Genomic DNA, 15286 nt, shown 5'->3' on the forward strand with positions numbered 1-15286 from the left:
AGTGATACAGGCTGTAGCTCAATTATGGGCGTTCAATTCTTTGAACGCCTTCTGGCATTCGGTTGTCCAAGGCAGTGGTAATGGGATGTCTTTGGCTAGGAGTGAGACAAGGGGTTTGACAGTGAGGCTAAAGTTCGGCAACCATTGTCGACAGAATGAGGTGAGGCCTATCAAAAGCGGACTTGTTTCTGATTCTTGAGAACGGGAGTGTCTAGAATTGTCTGGATCCTGTCAGGCATAAGTGTCCTCCCTTCCTTTGATAAAAGGTGACCCAAATATGTCACTTGTGGTTTGCAGAATTGTAATTTCTTTCGGGAAACTTTGTGACCATTCTCGGGAAGAAAATTAAGTAGTTGGATGGTAGCTGCAACAGCTATTGGAGTGGTGTCTGCTGCTAGCAGGCTATCGTCTACATACTGTATCAATGTTACCCCGTCTGGTAATTGTATGGCATCCAACTGTCTTTTGAGCGCCTGGCTATAGATGCTCAGGCTTTCTGTGTACCTCTGGGGTGCTCTGCAAAATCTATATGAGCGTGTTCTTAGGGTAAATCCGCAAAGATAGTGGCTGTCCTTGTGAATAGGTATGCAAAAGAATGCGTTTTTGAGATCGATGACTGTGAAGGTGGTAGCAGTGGACAGAATTAGGGTCAGAATGGTGGTGATGTCGGAAACGACTGGATACTGAGGTACTACAATCTTGTTTGTCTCCCGCAGGTCGATGAGAAAGCGGTAGGCTTTCCCATCTCCCTCTTCCTGTCTCTTTATGATCGATAAAATAGGACTGTTACACACATTGCTCACTACCTCTTCTACCACCCTTGCCTCTACCAGTGAGCGTATGATTTCTGTCAGTGCTTTCTCACCCTCTGGTGATATCTTATGCTGCGGTACTTTCGGTAGTGTTGCATCTTGTCGTATTGTCACGTGTACTGGGTCAATCATCATTCGTCCTACGTTTGAATCAGCCCTAGCCCACAAGTGTGATGGCAAAGTGCCTAGTACGGATGTGTCTGTCTCAGAAACGGGATACATATGCTGAGAAGGATTATCTCTCTGGCGTTGGTGGTTGTCATATAAGATGACTCGTACCCCGTCCGGTGAACACCTGATAGTCACATGGAAGTGCTTCAACAAATCGAGACCCATAATGGCATCTGGGGTGTTGGAGGAGAGAAGGAATGTCGTGTCGATAACGTTATTTTCGAGATTAAAAAGGATCGGTTTGGACAAAGAGTTGGTGGAGGACGTACCATCAAATCCTATTGAGGTCACATCCGAGCAGACAAGGGTGCCATTAGAATCAGTCGTTTGGATAGTTGCTCCTGTGTCTACCAGAAATGGCGACTTTGTGCCCAGGACCTTTGCGGTAACATAAGGGCCTTGCTGATCAACATAGAGCTGGACTGGATCCCTCCCTTGCCCTTGGCTGTCCTATGCAAAGTCGTACGTGTGATCGTAATCTGACTCTTGGTACTGATTCTGTCTGGGGTGATCAAATGCATTCGTTGTTCCTGGTCTTTCTTCGCTAGCGTCATTCATGTACCCTCTCCCATGTCCTTTTCCTCTCTGTCCATTTACTATTTCCCCCGCCCCTCTGCCCCTACCAGTTCCTAACAGAACCGGACATTGGGACTTCCATTGTCCATACTCTTTACAAAACGCGCATTGATCCTGTCCTAGGTCCCTACATCCTGAGTATGGCGTTGATGAATCATTTCTGGGTGTCTGCGCTCTAGAGGCATTCTGCGGATATCCTCTCTTGTACTGCTCCCTTCCTGTATTCACCTCTTGAAGCTGCGCGATCATAACTCTTTCCTTCAAGTCTCTCTTTTTCTTTTCTGTAGCCCTATCATTTTAATTTTTGTGGTGTTCGTAGTACTGGGCCATCTGGAGGATGGCCGCTGGTTTAGAGGCTGCCCAACTGCTTTCGCTGGTCTGTAGCTTCTGTGATACTTCCGGCAGCAGCCCTTTAACATAATTCTACACGAACAAGTGGTGTCCGGTTGCGGTGGACATGTCTTGTGAACTGTAATCGGAGAACACCGTTTAGAATCGGGAGAAATACTCCGAAACATCTTCTTGTGGTTTCTGGCGGCAGGCGCTTACTATGGACCAGTCTATGTTTTTCTCCGGGATCATAGTTTTTATTTTTTGTACTATCTTGTCGGGGAGGTCCAACATAGCTTTTACTGGTTTCTGACCAGGGTTTCGTTGTTTGTCTAGTACACCGAGTTATTCCCAGGTGTGACCGAGGAGCTCTGTGTGGTCTATCCTCCTAATTGTTTCCAAACATCTGTTGGCAGACATAGCCCAAATAATAAGTCGATATCGGCAAGCGTCATGATGGTTGATCCCAGGGGGGGTACCTAACTCGGTATAAAATGCGGTGGGATTCTTTCGTAAATCCGGTAAAGATTTACGGAACGTCAGAATGTCCTGTCTGTCCCAGAGTTTATATACCCAATTGTAGACCACCCTTCCTTTAGCGTCCTGGTGGTTTATATCATCGTTATTACCTTGCCCTCCAGGGGGGACCCAATAAGGGGCAGCTTCCTTTAGCTGCATTATGTTATCTGGTTTTTCTATCGGGGCCCTGCCATTATAGATGTCTTGTCCTTAACTACCCGTCCTTGTTCCATGAGGTGGCGGAATACCTCTAGTGTGTCCGAGAAGAGATCCGCCACATCACGGTCATTTCCATCTCCCGTATCTACTTTCCTATAAAAAGCCATGAGTCGTTCGGGCCCTACATCCTTGTATTTTTCTTCGTAAGCAGTAAGAGTGTGGTAACAGAGACATACAACAAAGTGTCGCTTGTGATTCTCAACATAGGAGTTGCATATGTTGGTTATGTACTCTTCTGTCTCCTTTCTATCCATGAGGCATTTAACTATTTTCTCAATGCCTGCTCGTTCGTCCTTACTCAATCGTGGGACCCTTGGTAACCGTTTCTCTTTTGATTCGACTCCTACTGACGTGTCTTTTGATGAGGCCTTAGGCACAAGAGGCTCGGTCCGCTCAGAGGCCGTGGAGACCGAGGCAATGGTGCTACCTTCGGCTATGCTTTGAGATTCCTGCCGTTGTACTACAGGATGAGTAGGTCCATAAGGAGGCGGCATGTAAATGATTGGTGGGCCTAATAACAAATAATCATCTTTTCTTTGTTGCGCTGGTAGCTCGGGGTAAAGAGTCACGGGTGCTCTAACAGGGTATTGACCTGAAATCTTTGACTCTTGTTCTTTTCTAGCGGTTTCTCTTTCTTTTATGTCTTCTTCTAACTTTTTGCAAGCTAGGTGAGCTGCTTTTTGCATTTCCTTATCTAATCTAGCTTTGTCTCTTTTATTTTGTTGGGCTGCTTCTCTTTGCCATAATACTAAGCTATCAAGCATAGTTGGTGTAGTTTTCTTTTTGTGAAGGGCTATTTCTAGCGCTTTCATTTTAGCGGGGTCAAAAGATCCTGTCAGTGGCCACTGATTTTCTCGGTCCTTCCTAGTGCATTTATGCCACAGTTTGTTATAAGCTACAGTGGTTAATCCATATTTTACATACATGTCCTTATTAGGGGTGCCCTCCGGTGGTGCCGGATGACTGACCTCTAATAAACGGTCCGAGCCGAACCAATTATCAAATAATCTAGAGAAGATAGGCATGACGTTTTTTAGCAGTCAAAATAAATATCTCGAACTCAAGTAGACAAAAGTCTGCACTACCTATCCTTCGCTGTCTGCAAAGAGAGAGAATATTCCTATTATTCATTGTTTGCAAGCAGGGAATGTCTCACATAACTCAAAACGGAATACTAGTATTCAATCAAAACAGTTCCAAGACAATCAATCAAACAATCAAATAACAGTCGTTTTTCACTACCTTACCCGGACCGTATGGACAGTTCTTCGTCTTCCCCTTCCAGCGCCCGATTGTCCTCTTTCTCCAATTTTACCGCAGCACTCCTGTGAGGTCCCAATCAGGACCGTAGGTCACTCGAGAGAAGTCCATTCGGAACCGGTAAAGTTCCGTTGATCGGCAGCCAGACGAGGGTCTTTCTCTGGCAGGTGCACTCCAATCGTTTAGATGTTCACTCCGTCGTTAGGACCTCTCTACCGGACCCACGTGTCGCTGATGGGCCCGCGTTGGGATGCCAATTGTAAATGGCAAAAAACTCTCCTAAGGCCACCAATTCTGCTCGGCGTAAAACATCCTTCGATTCACTATCTTTTTCTATCCAAATAACGAGGCAGGCGCTGAAACTTGGAAGGCAAGGAACAGGTTTATTTCTCCAGAGGAGAACACATCAACTTGGACACCGGAATGTCTTTGGGAGGTGCTTCAACTGCCTCTCCGTGGCTCTGTGTTTTATACACATTTACATCAGTTTATTGGTAGGTAAAACATCCTCTGAATTCCAGTCGCCAAAAGCAGGTTCCCACTCAAACCCAACAGCAATCGTCCCCCACCCATATCTAAAAGATGATTGCTATCTCGCAGCTGGATCAGGAAAAGCATGTGGGATCGGTCGGGTCTAAGGGTTCACGCCATTGATTAAATCAGGCCTCTTTGTCAGTGCAACAAGTCCTGCTGTGTGTGGGCAATAAACTATGTCCGCAAGTGTTGGTTAGTGACTGAGACCGGATCGAGCAGCCAGGTGCGGTGAGGGAGGTTATCAGAAGGGCTCGCCCATGTACGGAGGATGAAATGACGAATAGGTGTAGGGGGCGGAAAGTGACTCCGGTGCCTTGTCATGATGACAAGTTTTTACAACACCAAGTAAATTTGTCCGGGCTTAGACAGGGCGTAGGAGATGACAGCGAGGTCAGGGTGAAACATAGGTGACCAGCAGAGTATGAAATGGCCGGGGTGTCTAAGATGGTTGCCGCTTACGCGCATGCAGAGGCTCTCACTAAGCAAGATGGCGCCGGTAATGTTCATGTATGTCGTTTTACATTTTTACAGTGTCATCCTCCTCTTCAGCATCCTCATCCACTTCACTATCATCAACTAGATTGTGATTATGGGAATCCTCTGCTGAGGGCTGACCTTCCTCTGTACCTCCTGAAGGACCTGGGTTAGATGCTTTCTTAGCAGCATACTCCTCTATGATTTCTATCAGGTGTTTGAGGGTAGGGTTTGATCCCTGCTTTAACCTCCTAGTTGTACACAAGTGCCTTAACTCATGGAAGGTTAGGGTATCATATCTGGAAGGTGCCCTGCGAGGGTCAACTTCTACTGGGAGAGATCTACTAGGTTCTGCTCTCAGAGACATGATCTAGTGAGGTGTGGTGTGTGCACCTACCTACACTAAGTGTTATCTACTAAACCTCTCTAGGAGTTGTAGTCAGGGTGTGCTAGGCCCTTTGCTCTACAACAATTAAGTTCAGTAGAACTTAAGTATTTAAGACTTGATTTATATGTACCTCTAGGTACCTTAATGTGATCTTTCAAATGATATCTCAAGATATTATGGTAAAACAATCAGCAAACTCTTATTCCAACCACTGCACACCAATGTGAGAAGTTGGCCTGGTATATGATGTCTACTATTCTAGTGGGGACCTTGCACCAGTCCAAAAAACCCTTATGGTGATGGTTGTAAAGTCAACCTTATAGACCACCTATCCTAGTGGTAGTATGAACAAAGCGGTCTTAGGCTAATACTTCAGAGAGCATGTGAGGCCAATTGTTTTACCAAAAATAATTCCTTGAATACAAAATGAAAGGACACCACACAAGGTATATATATCAAATATATATGTATTTATTACTAACACAACCCCTCTGCACTCTTTATGAGTTCAGAGTTTGAGATACAGCACAAGTTACTCAATAAGCATACTATAAGTTGCACAAATACAATTCTGCCCTAGGGGCCTCACGAACCATATACTAAATGTGGTATAAGAACCACTTCAGGAAAGGTGAGTAGGTCTGGGGCCTAGGAAATCATTGGGGCTACACTGAACAACCAAAGGATAGGAAGTATGAGTTCGAAAGCTGCAGACAGGCTCAGCTCATGCTAGAGCACCATTGTAGGAGGGTGGATACCTGACTATGGTTACCCCAGATTTTTTGCCTAGTGTTTAGCTGTTTTTCGACTAAGTTGGCCTGGGATCCTGATAATCAGGGTCCCAGGCTATCTGCTCTCTCTGTAAATGGACTCCATGTGTTGAAGCCATCATTTTCTTTGATACCAAATATAATAGCTTCATGCCCGATTAACTTAGCCTACATCTAAAAACCTCCATCTTGGGATGTTTTGCCCTTTCACCGTCTGAGAAATGCTGTCCTTGCATTTCTCTACGCCCAGACGAGGTACGTGACACACTACTTGCACAATACATTTTATTAGCAAATAACAGATTTCGCAATATTACTCATCGCCTGTTTATGTCGCAGTTGGGATGGAAATATACCAGGCCATGGCAGCTCGCATCTTGATTGACTGTCCCCAATACTGCCCATTCTGATCACATGGTTAGCTACAGTATGTGTGCATTTGATGTATCACACCTTACAAGGAGATGTCTTGTTACAGATCTTGTCTATTGGCTGTGGGATTCATAGTGTACTGTAAACTACAAATAATAATTCTTGCTACGTGTCATATGGGTGGTCTTGTGGTTTGAGTCTATAAAGTGTACCAAACTCAATAAATCTTTGGACATTCAGGCTTCTATGCTGACTGTCACCGTGTTGCACGTTAAAATTGTTATTTGTTGTGGCAAATAAATATACCATCTTCTGAGCTGACAAAAAGCTGTGGTTGTGTTTGTCTTTTCTATCATTAGCCCCTATACAGTGCACTATAGGTGCCCAGAGGATAGGTGCATCCAAGACCTACCAGGGGCTGCAGCATATCTTTTGCCACCCCTGGCTGGTACTTAAATTGACACAACTGGCTGATCACTCAGCTGGGGCAAGGTGGTGTAATCACCCCTTGCTTAGATATAGTATACCTATATCTAAACCTACATCTGGACACATATATACCTATAAGTCACTCCTATGGCAGGCCTTAACAATCCTGGAGGCAGAGTGCTTGGTTTTATGTGGGATGGTGCTCTAGCATGAGCTGAGCCTGTCTGCAGCTGTCGGGACCAATTCCCTTAGCTGTTCCGGGATATTTCCATACCATATACTCTTAAGTGCATTATAATCCTCGCGGTTATGTGCTAACTTTGGTTTGGCTTTATCAAAATATGTCGTGTTTGGTGTCATACGTTTTGGAATACTACCCTCTCGCCAGTCCTGGCGACGGGGGTAGAATTCCACCCTTTTAGAGGGAGAAGACATGTTACTTTACTGAAACGCGGTTAATCCTAACCAGAGCCTCAGCATAACAAAATGGATGCTGCTGCCCCGACACAAGTCTGACCTCCTGCTGCAGACCGAAACTTGGCAGAGGAGGCCTGGACAAAGGGTTTCCTGTCGCGGGGAGGTGCTACACCACCCCAGACCGGAGATAGTGTATTGGAGCAGGGAGGGCTGAAAGAAACTAGACACTGCATGGAGAGCACAAGGCCTCCCCTTGCATAATCCAGTCAAACCGGTTCTGGGGCTCACCAGCCCCAGTCCTGGCATGAAACTGGACAAAGGGAAAGGGGTGTAACCACCCCCTTCCCTGGTCCCACCCATAGGAGGGACCTAGCAGGTAATGCAGCCCACAGATTTGGAATAAGAGTGGGAGCAGTGCCAGCGCACATCAGATTATCCTGACTGAAACTCATGAAATGAAACTCTGGACCCTTTGACATCCTACTCGACGTAGAAGACTGAAGAATCTCCCTTGTGGTCAACGAGTGACCACCCTGTGCAAACAGGCACCATCCAGCGCCTCACCATTTGCTTTGTTGCAGTTCGCGCTGTAACTCGAGCAACAGAGATCGACAAGACCCAGCTAGCCTGCCTTCCAACAGCCCGATCCACAGTCCCAGTGAATCTGAGACCCATGGAGGCGACCTGAAGCGTGGGGCCGGCCATCTTGGAAAAACCACAAAGTGCTTACCGTGCAGCTCCTGAGGCTCCCTCGATGCTGTGCATTGGGGTTTGAGAAGCCCCAGCCCCGAGCAGATTTGCACCAAAGCTACCCCTTCCACACTCTCCGAGTGCTGTGTGGGGCCCTTCTGCATTTTGCTGCTCGACTCGTTGGTCCGGTCGCTTGCCCGTTGGCTAGTGGCCCCAGTACCGAGGAACCTTTTAATTTGCTCTGCCAGTCCCGTTGCTCTGGACTGGCCCTCGCTCCCCTGAAAAGGAGCACCCGCTCAGAGCTTGCTGGTCCGAGTAAGAAGCGATCATCGAATCCTGCGTGGGTTGCGCTTGCCAAGGTTTGTTTGCTCCAATCCGGAAGCCAACACCGCCGACAGCGAGAGCCTTTGTGGGACAGCTCGTGATCCACTTCTGGACCTCCTCGGTGCCCCAGAGTCCACATGGAAGCGGAGACAAGCTTCATGACAACTACCTGATTGCGCCTGACATTGCCTGGTTCCTTCCTGGTTCCACCCTGGTCACTGCTGAGTGACCCAGACTTTGTCCCCTCTGCTTTCAGGTTCTCTACAGCTTTGATCCACCCTTGGATCCAACCGGACACTTCTCTTCTGGACGCCTGCAGCATCTTCATCTCCAGGCACCATCAGACTGCGCGACAAAACCCGACACACTTTGGCACCTATGCACTTGCTTCCTGTGGGTGAGGTAGCTCGTGAACGCCAGTGCTCCTGCATTGGTATACACCTCTAGTGTCTAAGCTTAAAGTTTGGTAATTCTAGTCCAGTCGGAAGACTCCTTTAACAGTAACTTTGTAACTTTTACGCACCATTGACTTTGCATTGGTGCATGCGTGTGCTTTAAGCGCTGCACCCGAGTCCCGCGGGCTTTTCCCGACTTCACCACTGCTAGTTCCGAATAGCCCCAGCGATTCCCAAGGCCTCAGGACATCCCACTGTTTGATTAGTTATACTTATACCACTATTTTAGTATATGGTTTGTGGGGCCCCTGGGCCTCATCCATAATTGTGCAACTTTCATATGTTTTACTGTGCTTTTGTTTAAACGCTTGTGCTTCTAGACTCATAAAGAGTATAGAGGATTATTCTGAGAATAAATACATATATTTTTATAATATATAACTTGTGTGGTGTCCTTTCATTTGATATTACAGGATTGTGATTGGTAAAACAGCTGGCTTCACATGCCCTCTTGAGTTAAGCCTTTAAGGCTGCTTAGTCCATGCTACCCTTAGGAAGGTTTGTCTATAAGGTTGACTTACAACCATCACCACAAGGGATTGTTTGGACTGATACAAGGGGCCCCCAGAATTGGAGACATCATATATCAGGCCAACTTCTCACATTGGTGTGCAGCGGTTGGGATTTGAGCTTGCTGTTGTTTTACCATTGCAATCTTTTTATCGAATTGAAAGATCACATTAAGTACCTAGGTACATATAAACAAAGCTTACATATTTAAGTTCTACTGAACTTAGTAGTTGTAGATCAAAGGGCTTAGCACAACCTGCCTACAACTCACTAGCAAGGTGCAATAGGAAAACACTTAGTGTAGGTAAGTGCACCACTTACACCTCACTACCAGTCATGTCTGGCACAGGTGAGCCTTCCACTGCTCTGCCTGTGTTGGTTGACCTTACCAAGGCACCTTCCAGCTATGACAAACTCAGCCATAAGGACTTGAGTACCTTGTGTACTTCAAGGGGGCTGAAAAAGGGTCAGAACCTTACCATTCCCATCCTGATAGCCATCCTGGAGAAGGATGATCTTGAGAAAGCTAAGGTAGTTCCCTCAGGGTCAGGAGATGGAGTGAATCCCCCAGAGATTGAGAACATCCCCCCAGAAGATGACGAGGTGGGCCCTGAATCAGAAGGAGAAGATTCAGATCATGACCAAGGGGATAACCAAGTACCAGTTGGAGTGCTTAGCCAAGCCAACTTGTTCCTACATGGAAATGGAGAGGGCCACTGAACAGTACAGGTTAATGTTCAGAGACACCAAGAAGACACAGACTCAGGACTGGACTGATTTTGTAGATTGTGCTACTAAGGCTCTGGAAGGTTGGCTACATGGCAGCAAAGTACATGACTACACAGGATTGTATAATTTGATTATGAGGGAGCAGATCCTAGGTAATTGTCAGAACCAGCTTTTGCACCAGCACCTGGTGGACTCAGATCTGATATCTCCACAAGAATTGGGTAAGAAGGCAGACAAATGGGTCAGAACCAGGATTATGCCTAAGAATCAGGGTAATAACCAAAATAAGGATACTTCCAAGGCTCAAGAAGAGGGTGGGGATAAATCAAAAGACAAGTCTCCCGCAGGGCCCCAAAACTCCAAGGATGGGGGTGGGTCCCAGAACTCCTTTAACCAGAAGAAACCTTACTGCCATGCCTGTAAACAAACTGGCCACTGGAAAACAGACAGCTGTTGTCCAAAGAATAACAATAAAGAAAATATACCTCCAAGTAACACTCCAACACCTCCTGTTACTGTTAGCAGTAATCCCCCAGGTCGTGGGAGCACCCCCAAGAATTTGGCTGGGTTTACTTTTGGAACTAAGGTGGACTCTGGCCTAACCAGGTCCCCTACTATATCTACTCTTGTCTGTGACAATGGCATGGGGTTTGCCAATTTCACTGCTTGCCCAAACACTTTGTTTAACAACAAGGGGTGGTGATGGACAGAGTCTCAGAATTAAGCAGAATACTCTCACCCAGTCAAGAGGTCAGGGCTAGATCCAACACCGTTTTTTAGCTCACTACACCATCCCAGCTCAGAACCTGGCTATATGCAAATTAGTCTGTTCCTGTCCCAGTGCATGATGGGTACAGGGCAAACCAAACTACCAAGCCAATTCTTACACTGGGAAGGAAACAAGCTTCCGGGGACCGGTTTCTGGCATTTCAGCCGTCGTCGGCCCGGCTTGCTTGAATCCTGATGGTGCAATGAGCAAGGGACTCACATCTGAGTATACCCTTCCACGCTTATGGTGGACAAACTATTTAACAACAAGGGGTGGTGATGGACAGAGTCTCTGAATTAAGCAGAATACTCTCACCCAGTCAAGAGATCAGGGCTAGATCCAACACCGTTCTTTAGCTCACTACACCATCCCAGCTCAGAACCTGGCTATATGCAAATTAGTCTGTTCCTGTCCCAGTGCATGATGGGTACAGGGCAAACCAAACTACCAAGCCAATTCTTACACTGGGAAGGAAACAAGCTTCCGGGAACCGGTTTCTGGCATTTCAGCCGTCGTCGGCCCGGCTTGCTTGAATCCTGATGGTGCAATGAGCAAGGGACTCACATCTGAATATACCCTTCCACACTTATGGTGGACAAAATATTTAACAACAAGGGGTGGTGATGGACAGAGTCTCTGAATTAAGCAGAATACTCTCACCCAGTCAAGAGATCAGGGCTAGATCCAACACCGTTCTTTAGCTCACTACACCATCCCAGCTCAGAACCTGGCTATATGCAAATTAGTCTGTTCCTGTCCCAGTGCATGATGGGTACAGGGCAAACCAAACTACCAAGCCAATTCTTACACTGGGAAGGAAACAAGCTTCCGGGGACCGGTTTCTGGCATTTCAGCCGTCGTCGGCCCGGCTTGCTTGAATCCTGATGGTGCAATGAGCAAGGGACTCACATCTGAGTATACCCTTCCACGCTTATGGTGGACAAAATATTTAACAACAAGGGGTGGTGATGGACAGAGTCTCTGAATTAAGCAGAATACTCTCACCCAGTCAAGAGATCAGGGCTAGATCCAACACCGTTCTTTAGCTCACTACACCATCCCAGCTCAGAACCTGGCTATATGCAAATTAGTCTGTTCCTGTCCCAGTGCATGATGGGTACAGGACAAACCAAACTACCAAGCCAATTCTTACACTGGGAAGGAAACAAGCTTCCGGGAACCGGTTTCTGGCATTTCAGCCGTCGTCGGCCCGGCTTGCTTGAATCCTGATGGTGCAATGAGCAAGGGACTCACATCTGAGTATACCCTTCCACGCTTATGGTGGACAAAATATTTAACAACAAGGGGTGGTGATGGACAGAGTCTCTGAATTAAGCAGAATACTCTCACCCAGTCAAGAGATCAGGGCTAGATCCAACACCGTTCTTTAGCTCACTACACCATCCCAGCTCAGAACCTGGCTATATGCAAATTAGTCTGTTCCTGTCCCAGTGCATGATGGGTACAGGGCAAACCAAACTACCAAGCCAATTCTTACACTGGGAAGGAAACAAGCTTCCGGGGACCGGTTTCTGGCATTTCAGCCGTCGTCGGCCCGGCTTGCTTGAATCCTGATGGTGCAATGAGCAAGGGACTCACATCTGAGTATAACCTTTCCACGCTTATGGTGGACAAAATATTTAACAACAAGGGGTGGTGATGGACAGAGTCTCTGAATTAAGCAGAATACTCTCACCCAGTCAAGAGATCAGGGCTAGATCCAACACCGTTCTTTAGCTCACTACACCATCCCAGCTCAGAACCTGGCTATATGCAAATTAGTCTGTTCCTGTCACAGTGCATGATGGGTACAGGGCAAACACTTTGAGCAAGTACAGACAGGAGCCCCTCATCAATGGTCTGAAAGTTGGGGCCTTTAGAGACACAGGGGCTAGCATCACCATGGTGGCTGAATGCCTAGTCCCCTCAAGGCAACTTATACCTGATGCCACATACCAGGTGACCAATATTGATGGAATAGAAACCAATCATCCCATGGCAGTAGTAAATCTCAGCTGGGGAGGTGTCACTGGCCCAAAGAGAGTGGCAGTGTCACCAAACTTGCCTGTAGATTCTCTACTTGGAAATGATTTGGAAATCTCAGCCTGGGCTGAGGTTGAACAGGAAATCCATTCTAGAATGGTAAATGTCCATGGAAAGGTTAGTGGGGCTGTGATGGCTACAGCCCCAATCCAAGATGTTCTTCCTTAAAAGGTTGGTAGGGCTGTGCAAAACTCAGCCCCATCTTTAGCAGAAGCCCTTTCTGAACAAGTTAGCAGAGCTGTTACGATAACAGCCCATACCCAAACTGAGTCTCCTCCTGAAAAGTTTGGTGGGGCTGTGATGGCCACAGCCCAAACTCAAACTGATTCATGTGTTGTGAAGCCTGAAACTATGGATCACTCCACACAAACAGAGAGCATTGAGGAGGAAGAGAAATCTCCCTCCCACCAGACATTAGGACAGGATTAGCCTCCTCAGGGAACCAATCTTACCCCTGATGAAGGAACTGTCTCAGAGGTTGTTAGGCCTAGGCCTGACAGAGCCCCTGATGGCAGTGGACCCTTCTCAGGTGGGACCCAGTCTGGAGCAGGTAACCTGCCCCTCTCTACCCTGCCTCAGTCAGCCCAGGGCTGCAGAGGTCAGGAAGGTCAGTGAGCCCCAAAGGGCCCCCTGTCAAATAAAGCACCCCCATCAACAGATTAGGGGCACCAAAGCTAGCAGCCCTAGCCAGGTGAAGACTTTAAAAGCTCCTGAGGGATCCCCCTTAAAATTAGTTAGGGACCACCCACAGATGGATTCTGTTGGGCACAGCCAAACCTGGGACCCAAAGGGCCCAAACCTGAACTGTCCCTCCAGTAAGCCAACAAAAGGGACCCAGCCTCCAGCTTTAGGTAGCCAGAGGTTGACCCTGAGAGCACAGTGCAACTCAGTCAAGGAAAGAAAGGCACACATGGTGGAAGATGATTGGAGGAAGCTGAGCCCTACATTAGTGGAGCCTCACTTCAGTACTCCATCTCAACACCAGCCTTTTACTTTGCCTAAACACACCACAGGTAGTAATTCCCCAAGGTGGAGACCCTCTGATACCCCTGGGGTGAGGGATTACTTGGTGGACCATGACACAGGGGGTAACCAATCCAGTGCAGGTTCCTCCTTATATGGCCACTCAGGTAATATAGGCTTACCTGGTCAAGGATAGCCTTATCTCCTTTCGTTTGGGGGGGGGGGGGGATTATGTAGGAGGGTGGATACCTGACTATGGTTACCACAGATTTTTTGCCTAGTGTTTAGCTGGTTTTCGACTTAGTTGGCCTGGGATCCTGCTAATCAGGGTCCCAGGCTATCTGCTCTCTCTGTAAATGGACTCCATGCACCCTAGGTGCATAACTAATTTGGTACTGGACACCTTATCAGCCCATATACAGTGCACTATAGGTGCCCAGGGCATAGGTGCATCCAAGGCCTACCAGGGGCTGCTGCATATATTTTGCCACCCCTGGCTGGTACTTAAATTGACACAACTGGCTGATCACTCAGCTGGGGCAAGGTGGTGTAATCACCCCTTGCTTAGATATAGTATACCTATATCTAAACTTACATCTGGACACATATATACCCATAAGTCACTCCTATGGCAGGCCTTAACAATCCTGGAGGCAGAGTGCTTGGTTTTATGTGAGATGGTGCTCTAGCATGAGCTGAGCCTGTCTGCAGCTGTCGGGACCAACTCCCTTAGCTGTTCCGGGATATTGCCATACCATATACTCTTAAGTGCTTTATAATCCTCGCGGTTATGTGCTAACTTTGGTTTGGCTTTATCAAAACATGTCGTGTTTGGTGTCATACGTTTTGGATACTACCCCCTCACCAGTCCTGGTGACGGGGGTAGCATTCCACCCTTCTAGAGGGAGAAGACATGTTATTTTACTGAAACGCGGTTAATCCTAACCAGAGCCTCAGCATCACAAAATGGATGCTGCTGCCCCGACACAAGTCTGACCTCCTGCTGCTGACCGAAACTTGGCAGAGGAGGCCGGGACAAAGGGTTTCCTGTCGCGGGGAGGTGCTATACCACCCCAGACAGGAGATAGTGTATTGGAGCAGGGAGGGCTGAAAGAAACTAGACACTGCATGGGGAGCACAAGGCTTCCCCTTGCATAATCCAGTCAAACTGGTTCTGGGGCTCACCAGCCCCAGTCCTGGCGCGAAACTGGACAAAGGGAAAGGGGTGTAACCACCCCCTTCCCTGGTCCCACTCATAGGAGGGACCTAGCAGGTAATCCAGCCCACAGATTTGGAATAAGAGTGGGAGCAGTGCCAGCGCACATCAGATTATCCTGACAAACTTATGAAATGAAACTCTGGACCCTTCGACATCCTACTCGACGTAGAAGACTGAAGAATCTCCCTTGTGGTCAAGGAGTGACCACCCTGTGCAAACAGGCACCATCCAGCGCCTCACCGTTTGCTTTGTTGCAGTTACCGCCAGAACTCGAGCGACAGAGATCGACAAGACCCAGCTATCCTGCCTTCCA

This window comes from Lissotriton vulgaris, chromosome 11 (genome assembly GCF_964263255.1).
Source record: "Lissotriton vulgaris chromosome 11, aLisVul1.2, whole genome shotgun sequence".
In the NCBI taxonomy this organism is placed as follows: Eukaryota; Metazoa; Chordata; class Amphibia; order Caudata; family Salamandridae; genus Lissotriton; species Lissotriton vulgaris.